General features: G+C 38.0%; 1 protein-coding gene and 1 pseudogene across 5 annotated transcripts in view; both read left to right on the top strand.

The window, feature by feature from the left end:
* Window positions 1-16729, top strand: part of CTNNA3 (catenin alpha 3) — a 1442547-nt gene that overhangs the window by 1393564 nt on the left and 32254 nt on the right. The gene's annotated exons all lie outside the window — the stretch shown is intronic.
* Window positions 13999-14614, top strand: LOC109447427 (syntenin-1; annotated as a pseudogene).

The following is a 16729-nucleotide window of genomic DNA, read 5'->3' as shown; positions in this document are numbered from 1 at the left end:
TTTTTTTTCTTAAATTTTATATACTTTTTTTTCACCCTATACAACATAAAATTTAGGAGGAAAAAAAGTTAAATAATGTAAATGGTTTCAAACTCTTAAAATTATTCTTTCTCTAACTGTTATGTTTTCAGTCCAGCAACTTTTTAATACTACTTAAAACTGATTAATTATGTAATCACTGTGTTTTGTGTATTTACTTTAATATATTTAATTGTGCGCTCTTACCCTGAAGCAGGTGTGCCAAAGCTACAATTTTAAAAATTGAATAAATAAATAAAACTAATCAGTCAGGGGAGAAAGATCAACAAGATTGAAAATTTGCCAAGCAACTACAGCTTAGCCTTAGCAGAAATCAAGGGGCAGTGTGCATGCAATTAAGAATGATAGGAAACAGCAAAAATACAGCTATTGACCAAAAGAGACACTAGGGTCTGCACATCTCAGGCAATCAAGTACATACAGAATGACTTAGTAGGTTAATGTGCTTGCCACGTTAAGACGTTAAGGGGATTAGTTAATGAGCTTTCTGAACCTACTGCAATCATTGGTAGTCATCAAGAAAATTGAGAAAACTAAAGAAGATTTGGAAAATTAACTGAAGTATTTATATATTTAAAAAAGGGTAGAGAGATATATGAACTGGAATGCAGAGAGGTGAAAGAAATGAAGAAGGGGAGAGTGTGGGGACAGAGCCAGGAGTGCAGTTTCCAGGCTCTCGTCCTCACATGGAAAGGTGTTCACTCAGGTAGTAAATGGCCATCAGCTGTGATTGTATGGCCATCAGCTGTGGCTAGTTGGCCATCAGCTGTAACCAGTGAGCCATTGGCCACTAATATAACTGCTGTGGTTAGGCTAGCAGCAAATGGGAGCTAGAAACAAGATGGTGGCTGAGCTAGTGAGAGCAGATTGCAGTTAGGCACTGTGGATTGCTGCTAGTAGGTGAGGTTGGTTGGCAGAGAGAAGTAGACAGTAGGTTGCGGGAAGTGTGGCTCCTACTTCCTGTGTCTTCAACCCAGCAGCCAGCAAGAATATAGTGGTATGACTCCCCTATGTATGGCTCCGTGGGTGTTCCTTTTTGGCCTCACCATATCCTGCACTCTGGCGGGGCAGCGGGAGCTGAGACCCCGCATGACACCCTGCATGACATAGAGGAATGCAGAGACAGGTAAAGAGAAAAAGTAAAGAGGACAATACACTTTGATGATAAGTTTAATTCTAGAGGAATTTGTTTCTGTGTTTGTTTAATGCTGGGTAGGAGACTGTGGGGGCAGAGCCCCAGAAAGTAGTTTCCAGGCTCTCTGCCTCACATAGACAGGTGCTGGCTCAGGTAGTAAATGGCCAACTGTGATTGCATGGCCATCAGCTGTGGCTAGTTGGCCGTCAGCTGTAACCAGTGAGCCATTGGCCACTAATATAACTGCTGTGGCTAGGCTAGCAAAGAAGAGAGAAGAGAAAGAATGGGGGCTAGCAAGAAGATGGCGGCTGGGCTGGCAAGCGTGGATGGCGGTTTGCGGACAGTGTGAATCCAGCCTCCATTGAGAGTATAGTGCCGCCAGAGAGAATATAGTGGTATGACTCCCCTACCTATGGCTCCGTGGGTGTTCCTTTTTGGCCTCACCATATCCTGTGTTCTTGTATGGGGAGCGGGAGCAGAGACCCCGCAGGCCGCCCCGCACGACAGAGACAAATGGAAGTAATTAGACTTCAGTAATTCAAATACTCATATATTTTAAAAACAAGAAAAGGTATGCTGTTTCTTGGTGAGGTGGACTAAGAAGTTATCTTGGTATAGGGACAAAGTCCCAGAGAGCAGTTTCCAGGCTCTTGACCTCCCATGGAAAGGTGGGGGCTTGGGTAGTAGCTGTAACTAGTTGGCTACTAGCTGTAACCAGTTAGCCATTGGCCACTGATATAGCTGATATGGCTGAGCTAGCAAGGGCAGGTTGCAGTTAGCGATGGGTTGGTTGGTTGGCAGAGAAGTGGACAGCGGATTGCGCATCATGTGGCTCCTGCTTCCTGTGTCTTCAACGCAGCCGCCAGCGAGAATATAGTGGTATGACTCCCCTATCTATGGCTCTGTGGGTGTTCGTTTTTGGCCTCACCATGTCCTTGTGCGTTCTTGTGTGGGGAGCAGGATTATAGTCCCTGCATGACACTTGGTGTCTAGATAAACTGATGTTATGATGGATTTGATTATCTTGAAAACACTGATTATGCCATGCATCCAGTTGTAATAGCACTTGGAGGAAACTTAGAAATAATCTGTTCATGTTAGACCTATCTAACTCAAATTAACTTTCCAAACAACTGAATAGGTCGGACTTTCAGTGATTTGCCCTAAATCATGAAGAAATCTAAAAGAACCAGGACTGGAATCTCTCATGTTCTTCACTTTATTGCTGCTGAAAGTAAGCCTTATGGCCTCCCAGGGAGTTAAGTAGAGAAATGACAGGAGGTGATATTAGTATACCCAGCCAGGATGATGGCTACTTATATCAAGAGATAAGGAATGGTTTAATTGAAACATGTGAGAAAACACTGAAAAAAAGCACAGTATTAATTAATAATAATGATGACTGTGGGGACAGAGTCCCAGAGAGCAATTTCCAGGCTCTCGGCATCACATGGAAAGGTGCTGGCTCGGTTATTAGATGGCCATCAGCTGTAACAGCCATTAGCCACTAATATAACTGTTGTGGCTATGCTAGGGGCTTGGGTTGGTTGGCAGAGAAGTGGATGACAGATTGCAGCTAGCAATTCGGTTGGTTGGCAGAGAAGTGGGCAGCGGATTGCAGCTAGCAAGTGGGGTTAGCAAGCGCAGATGGTGGATTGCGGATCGTGTTGACCCTACTTCCTGTGTCTCACCCAGCCGCCAGTGAGATGGTGGTGCAGGAAGACCCCGCATTGGGGTACTGGTGGATGTTTGCTTTTGTGTCTCGACCAGCCTCCATCTAGAATATAGTGGTATGATTCCCCTATCTATGTCTCCATTGGTGTTCCTTTTTGACCTTACCATATCCTACGTTCTTGTGCAGGGAGTGGGAGCTGAGACCCTGCATGACAATGACTTAATGATCTTTGATTCTTAAGAAAGCCTGACCAGAATGTACTCTTCATCTTCCACATGAGAAGCCAACATGAAGCGATGGGAAAACTACTGGACTCCAAATTAGGAGACCCAGGTTGTAGTTTCGACATTACTTTCTTTGGGTCTGTTTCCTCATCTATCTATAAAACTAAAGTTCGGGATTAAATGAGCTCTATCATTCCTTCCAATTTAGGGTTTCTGATTTTATTCTCTTTTATAATGAATGTTAATTTCCTTTCTCATTTTCTCTTGTGTATATTCTTTAGCTATTTTCTTTGTGGTTATCATGGGGATTGCATTTACCATACTAAATTTATAACATTCTATCTTGAATTTGTATCAGTTGAACTTCAATAACATACAAAAATTCTGCTTCTTTAACAACTCTGTCCTCCATCCCTTTCAGTTGTTAATACACAAAATTACATCTTTATATATTGTGTCCAAAAATATAAACTAATAAAAGTTTTAATGCATTATATCTTAAATTATGTAGAATAAAATATGGGTTTAAAAACCAAAATTACATTAATACTAACTTTTAGAATGATTGTTTTCTTAAACGTATTACCTTCTTAAATCTTATAGAAAATAAAAAGTGGAGTTACACAATATTGTTACAATAATACTAGCATTTATAATTGCAAATATATTTACCTTTAGTAAGATCTTTATGTCTTCATACAGCTTGGAGTTACTGACTAGTATCTTTTCATTTCAACTTGCAGGACTCTCTTTAGCATTTCTTGCATGGCAGATCTAGTGGTACTGAACTCTCTCAGTTTTTGTTTACCTGAGAAAGTCTTAATTCCTCCCTCATTTTGGAAGGACAGCATTGCTGGATATAGTATTCTCAATTGATAATTTTCTTTTAGCATCTTGAAAATATCATCTCGATATCCTCTGGCCTTCAAAGTTTCTGATGAGAAATCTGCTTATTATTGAGAATCCCAAATTCTCTTTTTGTGCTTTGCTTTCAAGTTTAATTATAATGTGTGTTGGTAGAAGCCTCTTTGAGTTCACCTAACTTGGAGTTTGTTGAGATGTTTGGATGTTTATATTATGTATTCTATCAAATTTGGGAAGTTTTCAGCCATGTTTTCTTCAGTGGGCATGTTGGTCAGCTTGAATGTCCTGTAAGTCCTTTAGGATCTGTTCCCTATTCTTGTCTTTTTTTTCTGTCGTTCCCAGACTTGTTCATTTCATTGTCCTATCTCCAAGTTTGCTGATTTTTTCTTTTGTCTGCTCAAATCAGCCTTTGAAAACCTGTACTGATTATTTTTATTTTATTTATTTCTTCAATTACAATTGACATACAGTATTATATTAGCTTCAGGTGTACAACATAGTGATTAAACATTTATATAACTTTTGAAGTGATCACCCCAATAAATTTACTATCCATCTGACACCATATATAGTTGTTACAATATAACTGATTATATTTCCTATGTTATGCATACATCCCCATGACTATTGGGTAGCTACAAATTTGTACATCTTAATCCCTTCCCCTTTTTCACCCAGCCTCCCAACCCTCTCCTATCTGGCAATCATCAAAATTTTCTTTGTGTTCATGAATTTATTTCTGCTTTGTTTGCTCATCTATTTTGTTTTGCAGAATTTCACATGTAAGTGAAATCACATGGTATTCGTCCTTCTTGTCTGACTTATTTCACTCATAATAACACTTTCCAGATCCAACCATGTTGTCACAGATGGCAAGCCCTCATTCTTTTCAATGGCTGAGTAATATTCCATTGCACACATGTACTACATTCTCTTTCTCCACTCATCCATCGATAGGTTACCTCCATATCCAGATCACCATAAATAATGCTACAATGAACATATGGACACATACCATGTTTCCCTGAAAATAAGACCTAGCTGGACAATCAGCTCTAATGTGTCTTTTGGAGCAAAAATTAATGTAAAGCCCAGTCTTATTTTACTATAATATAAGACTGGGTATAATATAATACAATACAATACAATACAATACAATACAATACAATACAATACAATACAATACAGGGTCTTATATTAATGTTTGCTCCAAAAGATGCATTAGAGCTGATTGTCTGACTAGGTTTTATTTTCAGTGAAACACGGTACTTGTATGTCCTCTCAGATAACAGTTTTGCTTTTCTTCTGATATATACTCAGAAGAGAATTACTGGATCCTTTTTCATCTTTCATTATAGCCTTTTTTTAAAAGTCTATTTTGTCTGATATAAGTATTTTAACCCCAATTTTTCTGTTGTTTGTTTCCATTTTCATGAAATATTTTTTCCATCTCTCTATTTTCAGTCTGTGTGTTTTTCAATCTGAAGTGAGTCTCTTGTAAGTGGCATAGGTAAGAGGCTTATTTTCTAATGTGTTCAGCCACCCTATGTCTTTTTATTAGAACATTTAATCCATTTACAGTTAATTGTTGATACCTATGTAGTTATTGCCATTTTATTATTCATATTTTTAATATTTTTGTTATTTTTTTCTTAAAAAATCCCCTTTAACATTTTCTGTAATACTGGTTTGGTGGTGATAAACTCCTTTACCCTTTTCTTGTCTAGCAAGCTCTTTATCTGTCCTTTGATTGTAAACGATAGCTTTGCTGCATAGAGTAACCTTGGTTGTAGGTCGTTTCTTTTTGTCACTTTGAATATGTCCTGCCAATCCCTGCAAATTTCTGTTGAGAAATTAACTGACAGTCTTATGGGAGTTCCCTGGTTGATAATTGTTTTTCTCTTGCTGCTTTTAAGGTTCTCTTTGTCTTTAATTTTTGGCATTTTAATTATTATGTGCTTGGTATGGGCCTCTTTGGGTTCATCTTGTTAGGGACTCTCTTCACTTCCTGGGCTTATATATTTATTTCCTTCTTAAGGTTAGGGAATTTTTCCAACATTATATTTTCAAATAGGTTTTCAATTCCTTGCAATCTCTCACTTCTCTTTCTGGTACCCTTATGATGTAAATGTTGGTATGCTTAATGTAATCCCAGAAACCCCTTAAACTATTCTCATTATTTTTTTAATTCTTTTTTTCCTTTTACTGTTCTGATTGGATATTTTCTGCTATCTTCTAAATTTCTAATTCAGTTTATGTTTTATCTAATCTTCTGTTGATTCTCTCTAATGTATTTTTCATTTCATTATTGTATTCTTTATTTGTGTCTGGTTCCTTTTTATGGTTCCTGTCTCTTTGAAGTTTTCATCGAGATCATTGAGCATCCTAATAACCAGTGCTTTGATCTCTGCATCTAGTAGATTGCTTGTCTCCATTTTGTTTAGTTCTTTTTCTGGAGCTTCATTCTGTTGTTTTATTTGGGACATGTGTCTTTGTCTCCCTGTTTTGGCCATCTCCCTGTGTTTGTGTGTATGTATTAGACAAGGCTGCTATGTCTTCCAGTCTTAGTAGAGTGGCCTTAGGTAGTAGGTGTCCTGTGGGGCCCAGTGGCACAGTCTCCCTGGTCACCTGAGCTGGGTGCTGAAGGTGTGTCCCTTATGTGGGTTGTGTGTGCCCTCCTGTTGTAGTTGAGTCTTAGTTGCTGTTTGTACAGCAATGGGATGGATTGACCCTCAGGCTGATTGGTTGTGAGGACTGGCCATGACTACAGTGGAGGAGGTGATGTGCAGGTGCTGACCCTACAGAACAGGATTTGCTTTAGCAGGGCTCTGGTGCCTGCTCAGTCTGCCCTTGAGTGTGTCATTTGTGCAGGTGGGTATGTGGTGTTCTAGTGTGGTCTTAAGCTGTCCACTGGGTATATTGGTTCTGGGACCTGTTGGGCTCTCTTGCAGGCCAAATTCAGCTTCTGCCTGTGTCCTGCATGGGGCCACTTAGTATGAGCTACATAGTGACCTGAGATGGTTGCTACTTGTGCTGAAGCTTGGCGATTCTTGTGAGAGGCTAAGCTGAAATCTGAGTCTGGCTGCTATTAGCACTGGTTTTGGGCTGCTTAGCAAGAGCTATGAGGCATGCCAAGGCTACATGTTGCTTGTTTGAAGTTTGTGAGCCTTTGAGATATTTTAAGAAAGTTTGCAGCATGAGATAAGACAGACCATTTATATGGAAAAGCCAATGGAAGCACCTTGGGTAGGCCTACAATTTGGGTGGGGTCTCAGGGATCACCAAGGCAGGACAAGTGGTGTTCACCAAGTTGATGAAAGCTCAGATATGATGCCAATATGTATATGCAGGCTGGGTGGGGGAAGGAGATGCATCTGAGGAAAAGTGTTTTCTGCCAACACTTCTGTCTGTCAGAAAACTGCCCTTTCAGCCCTGGCCCTAAAGCCAGACAATTCTTTTTTTCCCCCTATATGTCCCTGGTGCCTTTCAAGCTGCTGTGCTAGTGCTGGAGCTCATGGCGCGTGAGTCCATCAGGGAGTAAGTCCATCAACAGGCCCTTTAAGAGGAGTGCCTGGGACTTCAGCAACCCTCTGTCTCACTCAGCCACAATCTCTGCTGGTTTTCACAGCCAGAAGTATAATGGGGACTTATCTTCCTGGCACTAGAACTCTGGGCCAGAGAGCCTGGTGTGGAGCTGGGAATCTTCAATCCTCAGGGGGAACCAACAAAGCCAAGATATCCATCCCTCCTGATTTTTAATCATCACATGTGGGTGTGATACCAGACTGGACCAAATCTTTACCACTCTGACTGGTCTCAATACGGCTTCTTTTGTATATCCTTAATTATAGGACTTCTATTCAAGTAGATGTCAGGTTATTCTCAATGATGGTTGCTCTGTAGTTTAGTTGTATTTGTGATGTGGTCATGGGATGGGGCAAACACAACGTTAACCTACTCTGCCATCTTGACTGGGAGCCCCTGTAGAGATTTTTTTTTTTTTTTTTTAATTTTAGTTATTGTACTTTTTAATTCCAGAATTTCTTTTTTTTTTATGTTTCCCGTCTCTTTATTGATATTTCTTTTTCATTCATATGTCATTTTCTTGACTTACTCCATGTTTTCCTTTAGTTTTTAAGCATCTTTAATACAATTCTTTAAACATTTTTTTTTCTTATATATCTGCCATGCCTTTAAATCTGACAGTTGTTTGTTTGTTTTTTGTTTGTTTGTTTTTACTCTTTTTCTTTTCTTTGATAGAACATCCAGCTTTTTTGTTGAAAACTGGACATTTGAGTTTAATAATATGGTAACTCTGGAAATCAGATACTCCTTCTTTCCTAGGGTTTGCTATATTTTTGTTTGTTTGCTTTTTATTTTGTTTTTGTGTGGGGTTTTTAATTTTGCTTTGTTTTGCTTTTTGATTGTTTAAGGCCATCTCTGTGCCACAAATCACCTGAAGTGTAAACCAATTCTTCTCAGGTCTTTTCTGAGTGTGCGTCTTCCCAGGGCATATATAGTGACTTTATAATTTCCCCTGTATATGTGGTTGCTTTTGAATGTCCTAATCTTCAATGTCTGGCTTCTAAAACAGAGAAAGAGAAAAAATAAAGTAGGTAAATGAAAGTACTCAACCTTTAAATCCCCCGGTAGTCACTTCAGTCAGAGTATAAAGGGCTTGCAACAATAAAGGTAGGTGTAACAATTATGGTAGCTGCCTTTTTGCCTGCACTTCTGTGATGAGAAATAGTAATCAGTGATCAGGGAATGGATTCCTGATATTTAGAGTACATGGTCCATTTTGTTGACCCTGTCTCTCACACATTGTTTGCAAGCTGCCCCCGGAACACTTGCAAAGCTGCCTGACAAGTGGCTGAGGAGTAGGGAATGGATAGCTCAGACTGCGCTAAGAGCTAAAATTGATAGAAATTAACTATAATGTACCTTCCAAACCTTTCTCTGGAAATTGCAAGCCTTCAATAGACGTCATACTTCCTTCATAGTTATATCAGATAGATTCCACCAGTACAGTTGTAGTCTGGGTGGGGAGGTAGAGTTATGGTAATTTCTATTGTACCATCTTTCCAGAATCCTTGATTGTATTCCCTTTTGCTGACCCTTTCGCTTCCCAGTTCCTTTCCAAAATGTTCCTGTCAGTACTAAGTGACAAATTATAATATGACATAGCAAGTACTTGTTTTAAAACAGAAATGCTTCTAGAATTTTGCTAAAACAGTGTACATCAGTGAGAATGAGATCAGATGCTTCAGGAATTAATTGTTACTTTAAGATCCAGAGGGAAATGAAACATGTGTATCAAAATAGTACACACTATTGTCCATAATTACAGGATTGACTTGGCATGGCTTTACTGAAACTGTTGTGGTATTTCTCACAGAACAGCAGTGATTTGTTTTGTGAAAATTAAGTGATGGAGAGGACAAAATATCTGGATGAAGCATGCACACACACACACACACACACACACACACACACATAAAGTTTGATAAGGAAAGAAATGGAGGGGGAAAGGATGAAAAATACAAATGTGATATGAGACTCTCTACTGTTAAATTTACTCCTTACAATAATTGCCATATTCTTATTTATATGTCAAATAGTTCCATATTATTAAAAATGAAAATAGTGGAAGAATTTAAGACTTAATGGACAAGACTATTTGTATTTTAGAAAAAAATCTTAGCTTAATTTTTATCAATCTTTAGAAGAGAGGGGTTAATTATTTCTATTGTGTGCTAAACAACTTGAGCCACAGAATTTTAAAGAGGTGGAAAGAGAGGCCATGAAAGTGAACAAGATGTATTTGACAGCTGTAGGATGGTGCCAGATTCTCCATTAGACAAAGTGCAGCTAAAGGAAAAGAGCAAAGCTGGATGCAAACATCCTGGTGTTCAACTGGAAGCCAGGGCGAAAAGGCACAGAACAAAAGCAGAGAGAAATTAAAATCAAGGTTAAAGATTCTAGGACAACAAAGTACTGTCGTGAAAATCCATAAAGGTGTGGATAAAGGCAGAATTGAAAGCAGATGTGAAAAAAGGCACAAGACAGGGTTGGTGACATTTGCAAAAAATAGCCATTTTAGTTCATGACTGCATGCTGAATTTATGCTTATTGCAAATTATGAAGAAATACTAGTTGTATTCATAAGATAAAAGTCCCTATGAGGGTGTATTTGTGGTGTGTGTATTGTGTGTGTGTTCCCTAGGAAAATCAATACAGTTCCACATTCTCCTCCTTTGATTAGTAAAGTATGAATGGCATTAATAGTAAATCAATAACTTTTAGTAATGAATTGTAATACTGACTTTCATGTTTTTGTTTATTCTAGGGTTTCTCATCCTTAGCACTGTGTCATTTAGGATTTGAGGCTGGATATTTATTTGTTGGGGTACTGTCCTCTCCCCACAAACAAATTCTTTGTAGAATGTTTAGCGGTGTCCCTGGTCTCTACCCACTTGATGCCAGTGTCCCCCCACCACTCAGTTGTGATAACCAAAAATGTTTTCAGACATGGCCAAATGCAAAATTGTCCCTGATTGAGAACTGTTGGCCTAAGGGAAGATAAAAATTAAGGAAAAGCTAATAATGCTATTATGGATGTTGCTACTCCTACGAGATCCTTTTACTTGGTAGGTCACCCATCTCCCAGCTATTGCCAGTGTGGGCTGCTAACATTTCACAGCTCTTCCCTTATCTAGATAATTGTCCTCAGCCCTACAGGAATAACCCTATCTGGATGGTTATGCACCATCACTCCTGCATGCCCTGGAAGCCTATAGCTGGTGACTAACTGAGAGGAGGATACAATAGGCCAGAAATTTTGCCTAAAGGTGGAACCAGCTCTGCTGTGCAATTTCACAGTCCCCTATGAGATCGGGCCAAAACTGATCTGTGACTGAAATTAACAACATTTGTATTTACTTCTACCCTCACACACCATATTCTTCCTCCTTTCCTACCCTTCTGAGAGTAGGACTTCTGTAAGCCGCTTGCACAACTTTTTTTAGGTTCTCTTTGAATGTACCGACTCCAGAGACAAATGACAACATCATTGCATTTTTACTGTCACTTTCTTTGTGGACAGGAAAGACGTGATCATAGAAAATTCTGAGTTTGATGAATTCCCTCCTCTTATTGACACATTTATATGTATTATTTTATCCCCTCAACAATGCTACAAGTACACTTCTGGTATTTTGTTGACAAAAAAACTAAGGCTAATAAATGAACATAACTTGCCAATGTCATCTGGTTAGTTAGTGATGGAGTGAAAATGTGAATCCAGGCTCTAGTTTCAGAGCTTTTTGTGTTGTTCCACACTAACATATATTTATTCTCATTTTGTTGCCCTGAAACAACATTCAGAGGTGAATAAAGAAGGTCCTTGTTCTCAAGGAATTCAGTTAGAAAGAAAAGACAAGCAAAAATAAATCTATCATTATAGGACATGTTAATTTACAAACAGAATTTGTATTTCTCATGCTTCTAAAAAAAATTGTAGCAGTTTCATTAATCAGGAAAAAAATTTAAATTAGAAACTAAATATAAAAACAGATCCTAAAGTTTTTTTTAAAGAAAAATTAAAGAAAGGGGTATTATTGAACTTTTGGGTAAATCAGTTATTCTAGCTATAGTAAACTGAAAATTAATTATTAACCACATTATATAGTTTTCATTGAGGATAGACAGTATAGACATTTCTTTAAAGAGAGAAAATGTTTATCAGGCTTCAAATTTAAAGATAAATGTATTGTGTGTGGTCATTACCTGTATAATAATTTCTAACATGATACATGATGTCCTAACTTAGGGGTCTGTAAAGACAGAAATGTTCAAATGAACATTTCTTACATTGACTCTCAATTTAACCTGAAGTTACAGCATTAAGTCTCAATTTAGTGAAGGCTTTTAAGCAGAGTCATGATAATATGGCCTGGGAATGCTGCTTTGTGATGACGTTGCTGATCCAAAAAAATCTGTGTAAATAAGTAAATAACACTCTAATAGCCGTAGGGGAACAAATACATTCAGTCATCTCTGCAATAGTTAGAAGTCTCAGGAAAGTTTTTTGGTGAAGCCCTGAGTCACAGGCACTTCATGGTTGAATTTTATGATAAAGTTCTGTTGTCTTTTTTTCAGTAGGAATACATGCCCTTTAGACATCACTCATACATTTCAAACACCGAGCAACTACTGTGTCTGTGTTCATTCACACGCGTATGTGTGCAGACAAAGGCGTGGTATTATTTCTTATTGCTAATAACAAAATGGACATTCATGAAAGTTTTAGGGACTTCACTTACTCTTTCAATCAAATGTAGAATACAAATCCACTCCTCTTCTGCACAAAGATAAATCAGTTTTAGTTTAGCCTCAGGTTCTATATTGCATAGCATGAAAAATAACATCTACAATTGAAAAAAAAAAAAAACTAGCGGAGGATTTTCTGGACAACACTGAATTATCAAATTAGATTGGCTCTTTGGTCATAATAAAACAACTTTAAATTTTCAATTACTTAAAGTTTTTACATCGCTCACATTTAAGCTTGATACAAATTGTTAGGACGCTTTTCTCTATGTTGTTACTCAGAAGCAGGGTTTATGTACTTTATAGAATCTCACTATGAGGCCTCCATCATTTCTGTACTAGGAAAGGAAAAGACAAAAGAGTTGTTCACTGGCTGATAAATACCTTCTAGGAGAGAAACTATTGCATGTAAGGTGCATATTGTCTAGAATATAGAAGGTGCTCATTAAATATTAACTAGTAGTAGCAGCAGTAATCGTCGTCGTCATCAGAGTAGTAGTCAGTACCACATAATATGGCATAATGATAACTTACCAATAAGTGATATTATTCGTTGATATATTTAATCTAATTGGTATAAAAGTTTATTTCAAATTAATTTTAAAGAAAGAAGCTTAGGAAAATGTTCTCTTTTCAGTGCGATAATTTCTCTGCATCTCATGAAATGGCTTATTGCCCAATCCTCTTTTAGCAGCAACACTTCTTATAAGCTTTGATAAAGAAAAAACGTCTTTGCTCTATGTCAAGGTTAAAGTTTGGTCTACACATGGCTGATGAGTAATAGAAGAAATGCACAAAGTCAATCTTAGGCTGTCCGTAACTGTATTCAGCACAAGGAAAGGGTCTTCAGACAGATACTCAGACTTTAATCTACTTCTTGCCAATGCAAATGGAGACATTTAGCCCTTAGATTGGAAGATTAGGCATAGAGACATTTTTGTTCAACATTAGGACGTTTATGCAAATGTCACATGTTCAGATTTATTCAATTGCAATATAGAGTAGAACTTCAGCTACCCAAAAATTCAAGGGTGCCATTTTGGCAAGATGAAAATTTCTAACAGCATGAGATTGTAAAATCTAGGGCAGAGTACAACACTCCAATATGTTACAGAACTGCTCTAAGAGCAGCACAGAATTAGTAAACAAGAAGTAAATGTTTTGGTCAAAAGATACCAAAGACCTGCCGCAAAGCAAGTACATGATTTGAATAGTCTGAAGAATTTTACAGAAAATTTGAGCTCAATAATAAAGAATTGGAATAATTTGGTTAGATGGAGAGGAGAAAAGGACTATGAAACCGAGCTTAAAATAAAAATTTTGGCCATGACGCGACTCAAGGGAGGTCTTCAGACACGTGCCATTTTCCTCCCTTCGGTTCTCGGAAGTCCGTGCCAGTTCCCGGAGGTGGCCGTGCCAGCGAGGTGGTTTCTGCGGCCTAGAAAAATCTTGCAAAAGTGTCTCTGTAACCATCTCTTGAAGACCTGAAGGTAGACAAAGTAATTCAGGCTCAAAGGGCCTTTTCTGCAAACTCTGCCAACCCAGCAATTTTGTCTGAAGCTTCTGCTCCCATCTCTCAAGCTGGAAATCTCTATCCTAAATTGCATCCGGAGCTCTCTCAGTACATGGACTTGAGTTTAAATGAAGAGTAGATACGTGCAAATATGGCCCTGGTCCCTGGAGCACCAACTCAGGGGCAGTTGGTAGCAAGACGTTGTAGTATGAACTATATGGTGGCTCCTGTAACTGGTAATGATGTAGGAATGCGTAGAGCAGAAATTAAGCCAGGGATTCGTGAAGTCATTTTGTGGAAGGATCAAGATGGGAAAATTGGGCTCAGGCTGAAATCTGTAGATAATGGCATATTTGTGCAGGTAGTCCAGGCAAACTCTCCTGCCTGTTGGTTGGTCTGAGATTCGGGGACCAAGTGCTCCAGATCACGGGGAGAACTGTGCAGGCTGGAGCTCTGATAAAGCACACAAGGTGCTCAAACAGCCTTTTGGAGAGAAGATTACTATTCGTGACAGGCCCTTTGAACGTACAATTACTATGCATAAGGATAGTACTGGACATGTTGGTTTTATCTTTAAAAATGGAAAAATAACATCCATAGTGAAAGAGAGTTCTGCAGCCAAAAATGGTCTTCTCACAGAACACAGCATCTATGAAATTAATGGACAGAATGTCATTGGGTTGAAGGACTCTCAAATTGCAGACATATTGTCAACATCTGGGACTGTAGTTACTATTACAATCATGCCTGTTTTTGTCTTTGAACATGTCATTAAGTGGATGGCACCAAGCATTATGAAAAGCCTGATGGCCCACACCATTCCTGAGGTTTAAAAGTCATGGCACAATGGAGACTTTGCTGAACTTCTCCAGTCTACTTCTTTGGCAACTTAACTTTACATTATGTACATGAAGCTTTCGAGGAGCCAGAGAGCATATGCTGCATGAGGACCTTCTAGCTCACATTATGCTGGGGATCTCTGTTTGATCTAATACCTTGTTCAGACTTCAAGATAGTCGTAGCCTTATCCTGGTTTTACAGATGTGAAACTTGGAAAAGATTTACTGACTTTCATAGAATAGTTCTCTACTGGAAACCAGATGCTTTTACAAGTCATTATCATTAGAATGACTGATGCAGGCTTAGCTTTGTGTTAGAACCTTTATCCTAGTTATCAAGTAGTGCTGTTCATATTACTTTAGTTCTATGGTACATTTGCATTTTTACTGTTAACCACAGTATATTTAGAATGATTGCTTTTTACATATTTTTTAAGCGTGTGTGTGTGTGTGTGTGTGTGTGTGTGTGTAGTGCATGTCTGTAAAATACCAATTAAATAACTCTGGTTTCATTCCATGTAAGCATTACACAGTTTATGTAGGTTGCAAGACAGAGTGTTTATTAAAATTTAACTACCTTCAATTAATATGATCGAACTGTCGCCTTAACTATGTTAAGCATCTAGAATAAAAGCCAAAATATAACAATTGCTGCCTTCTGAAACCCAAAATGCAGTTCTATATTAAACTGAAATGTACACTAGCCCAGTATGTAATTTAATGGTACATATTGAGCTATAGCATCACTGCTTAGTTGCATTTGATATTTTCTAGTCATTGTGTAACAGAAACTTCTAAAAGTTACTGGTATCATTTTCCGAAAAATGAACTACTACATTTAATGTAAAAATTATTATACTATAAGTGGGATAAACTTTTGACTCCCTTGTTTCATTTGTATATTAAGTGAAATAATACCTAATTTTGATATTTTACTCTTACCATTATGTAACCTTGCTACTTTGAGATGGTCTTAGACTGTTGCCCTGGTAATTGGTTCCATTTCCTGACTCCTCCCTGCAAGCGAAATAGCACTGACACTTTATGCTGACTTTTTGTGTATCCTGATTCTTTGTGGTTTATGCCTACTCTAATTAAATACGTATAAATTAGATAGATAGATAGATAGATAGATAGATAGATAGATAGATAGATATAAATTTCCCTAGAATGCAAGGTAAAGTTTTTAATAATAAATCTGGAAAGAGCTGTTTGGATTGAGGAATAGTACCAACATAGACCCATAAACATTTTTCCTGCATAGTTTGTGTGTGTGTGTGTGTGTGTGTGTGAGAGAGAGAGAGAGAGAGAGAGAGAATAAAGGGTGGTGGTGTGTATGTGTTCACACATGTAAGTATAGCTTATACATATATGTAAATCATATGTAATATAGGCATATGTCTGTCTGTGTATGTAATAAAATTGAGTGCTTATTAATGCTAGCCACCATCCTAAATATTTGAAATGGATTTGCTTTCATAATCTTTACAAAAACAAAAACAAACAAACAAAAACACCAACTGTCTGATATATAGAAACTGAAATTCACAGATGTTGAGCGACTTCTCCAAGATCAGAAAGCTATTAAGAGGCAGGGCAGGATCTGAAACCTAGTCCTCTGATTCTAAAGGAAATACGTGCAATGCTAAGTTGTCCAACAGAAGGGCACCTAAGCTTTAGCAAAAATGGAACATTGAGCAGATTCAGGGTCCCTGTTTTGCACTTTAAGCAAAAGGAGTACTTTTCTAGGACAAGGTTCTTATTGTTCACTTCTGTGATAATTCTGAGAGTAATGATAACAATGGGAACTAATATTTATTGAGTTCTTAATGACTAGATATAATTTTAAATCCCCTACATGTATTAATTGTTTTATACACACAACAATGCTCTGAGGTAAGTCCCACTATTATCTCCATTTTATAAATGAGGAATTAAGGCTCAAGAAGTTCAGGTACAAGGAAGGAGATGTCTTTTTTCTTCCTTCTCCATCTCCATCCTCCAGTTCACTCTCATAGGAGGGGCTCTGCCACCCACAGTGTTCAGTATAGTGGCCTTGGCATCACAGAGATGAAATCTTCTTTACCTGTCTGCTGTTCACATACACGC

The sequence above is a fragment of the Rhinolophus sinicus genome, linkage group LG07 (genome assembly GCF_036562045.2).
Source record: "Rhinolophus sinicus isolate RSC01 linkage group LG07, ASM3656204v1, whole genome shotgun sequence".
Lineage (NCBI taxonomy): Eukaryota > Metazoa > Chordata > Mammalia > Chiroptera > Rhinolophidae > Rhinolophus > Rhinolophus sinicus.
Note: the sequence above shows the minus strand (reverse complement) of the source record. Positions and strands in the feature narration are given on the sequence as shown.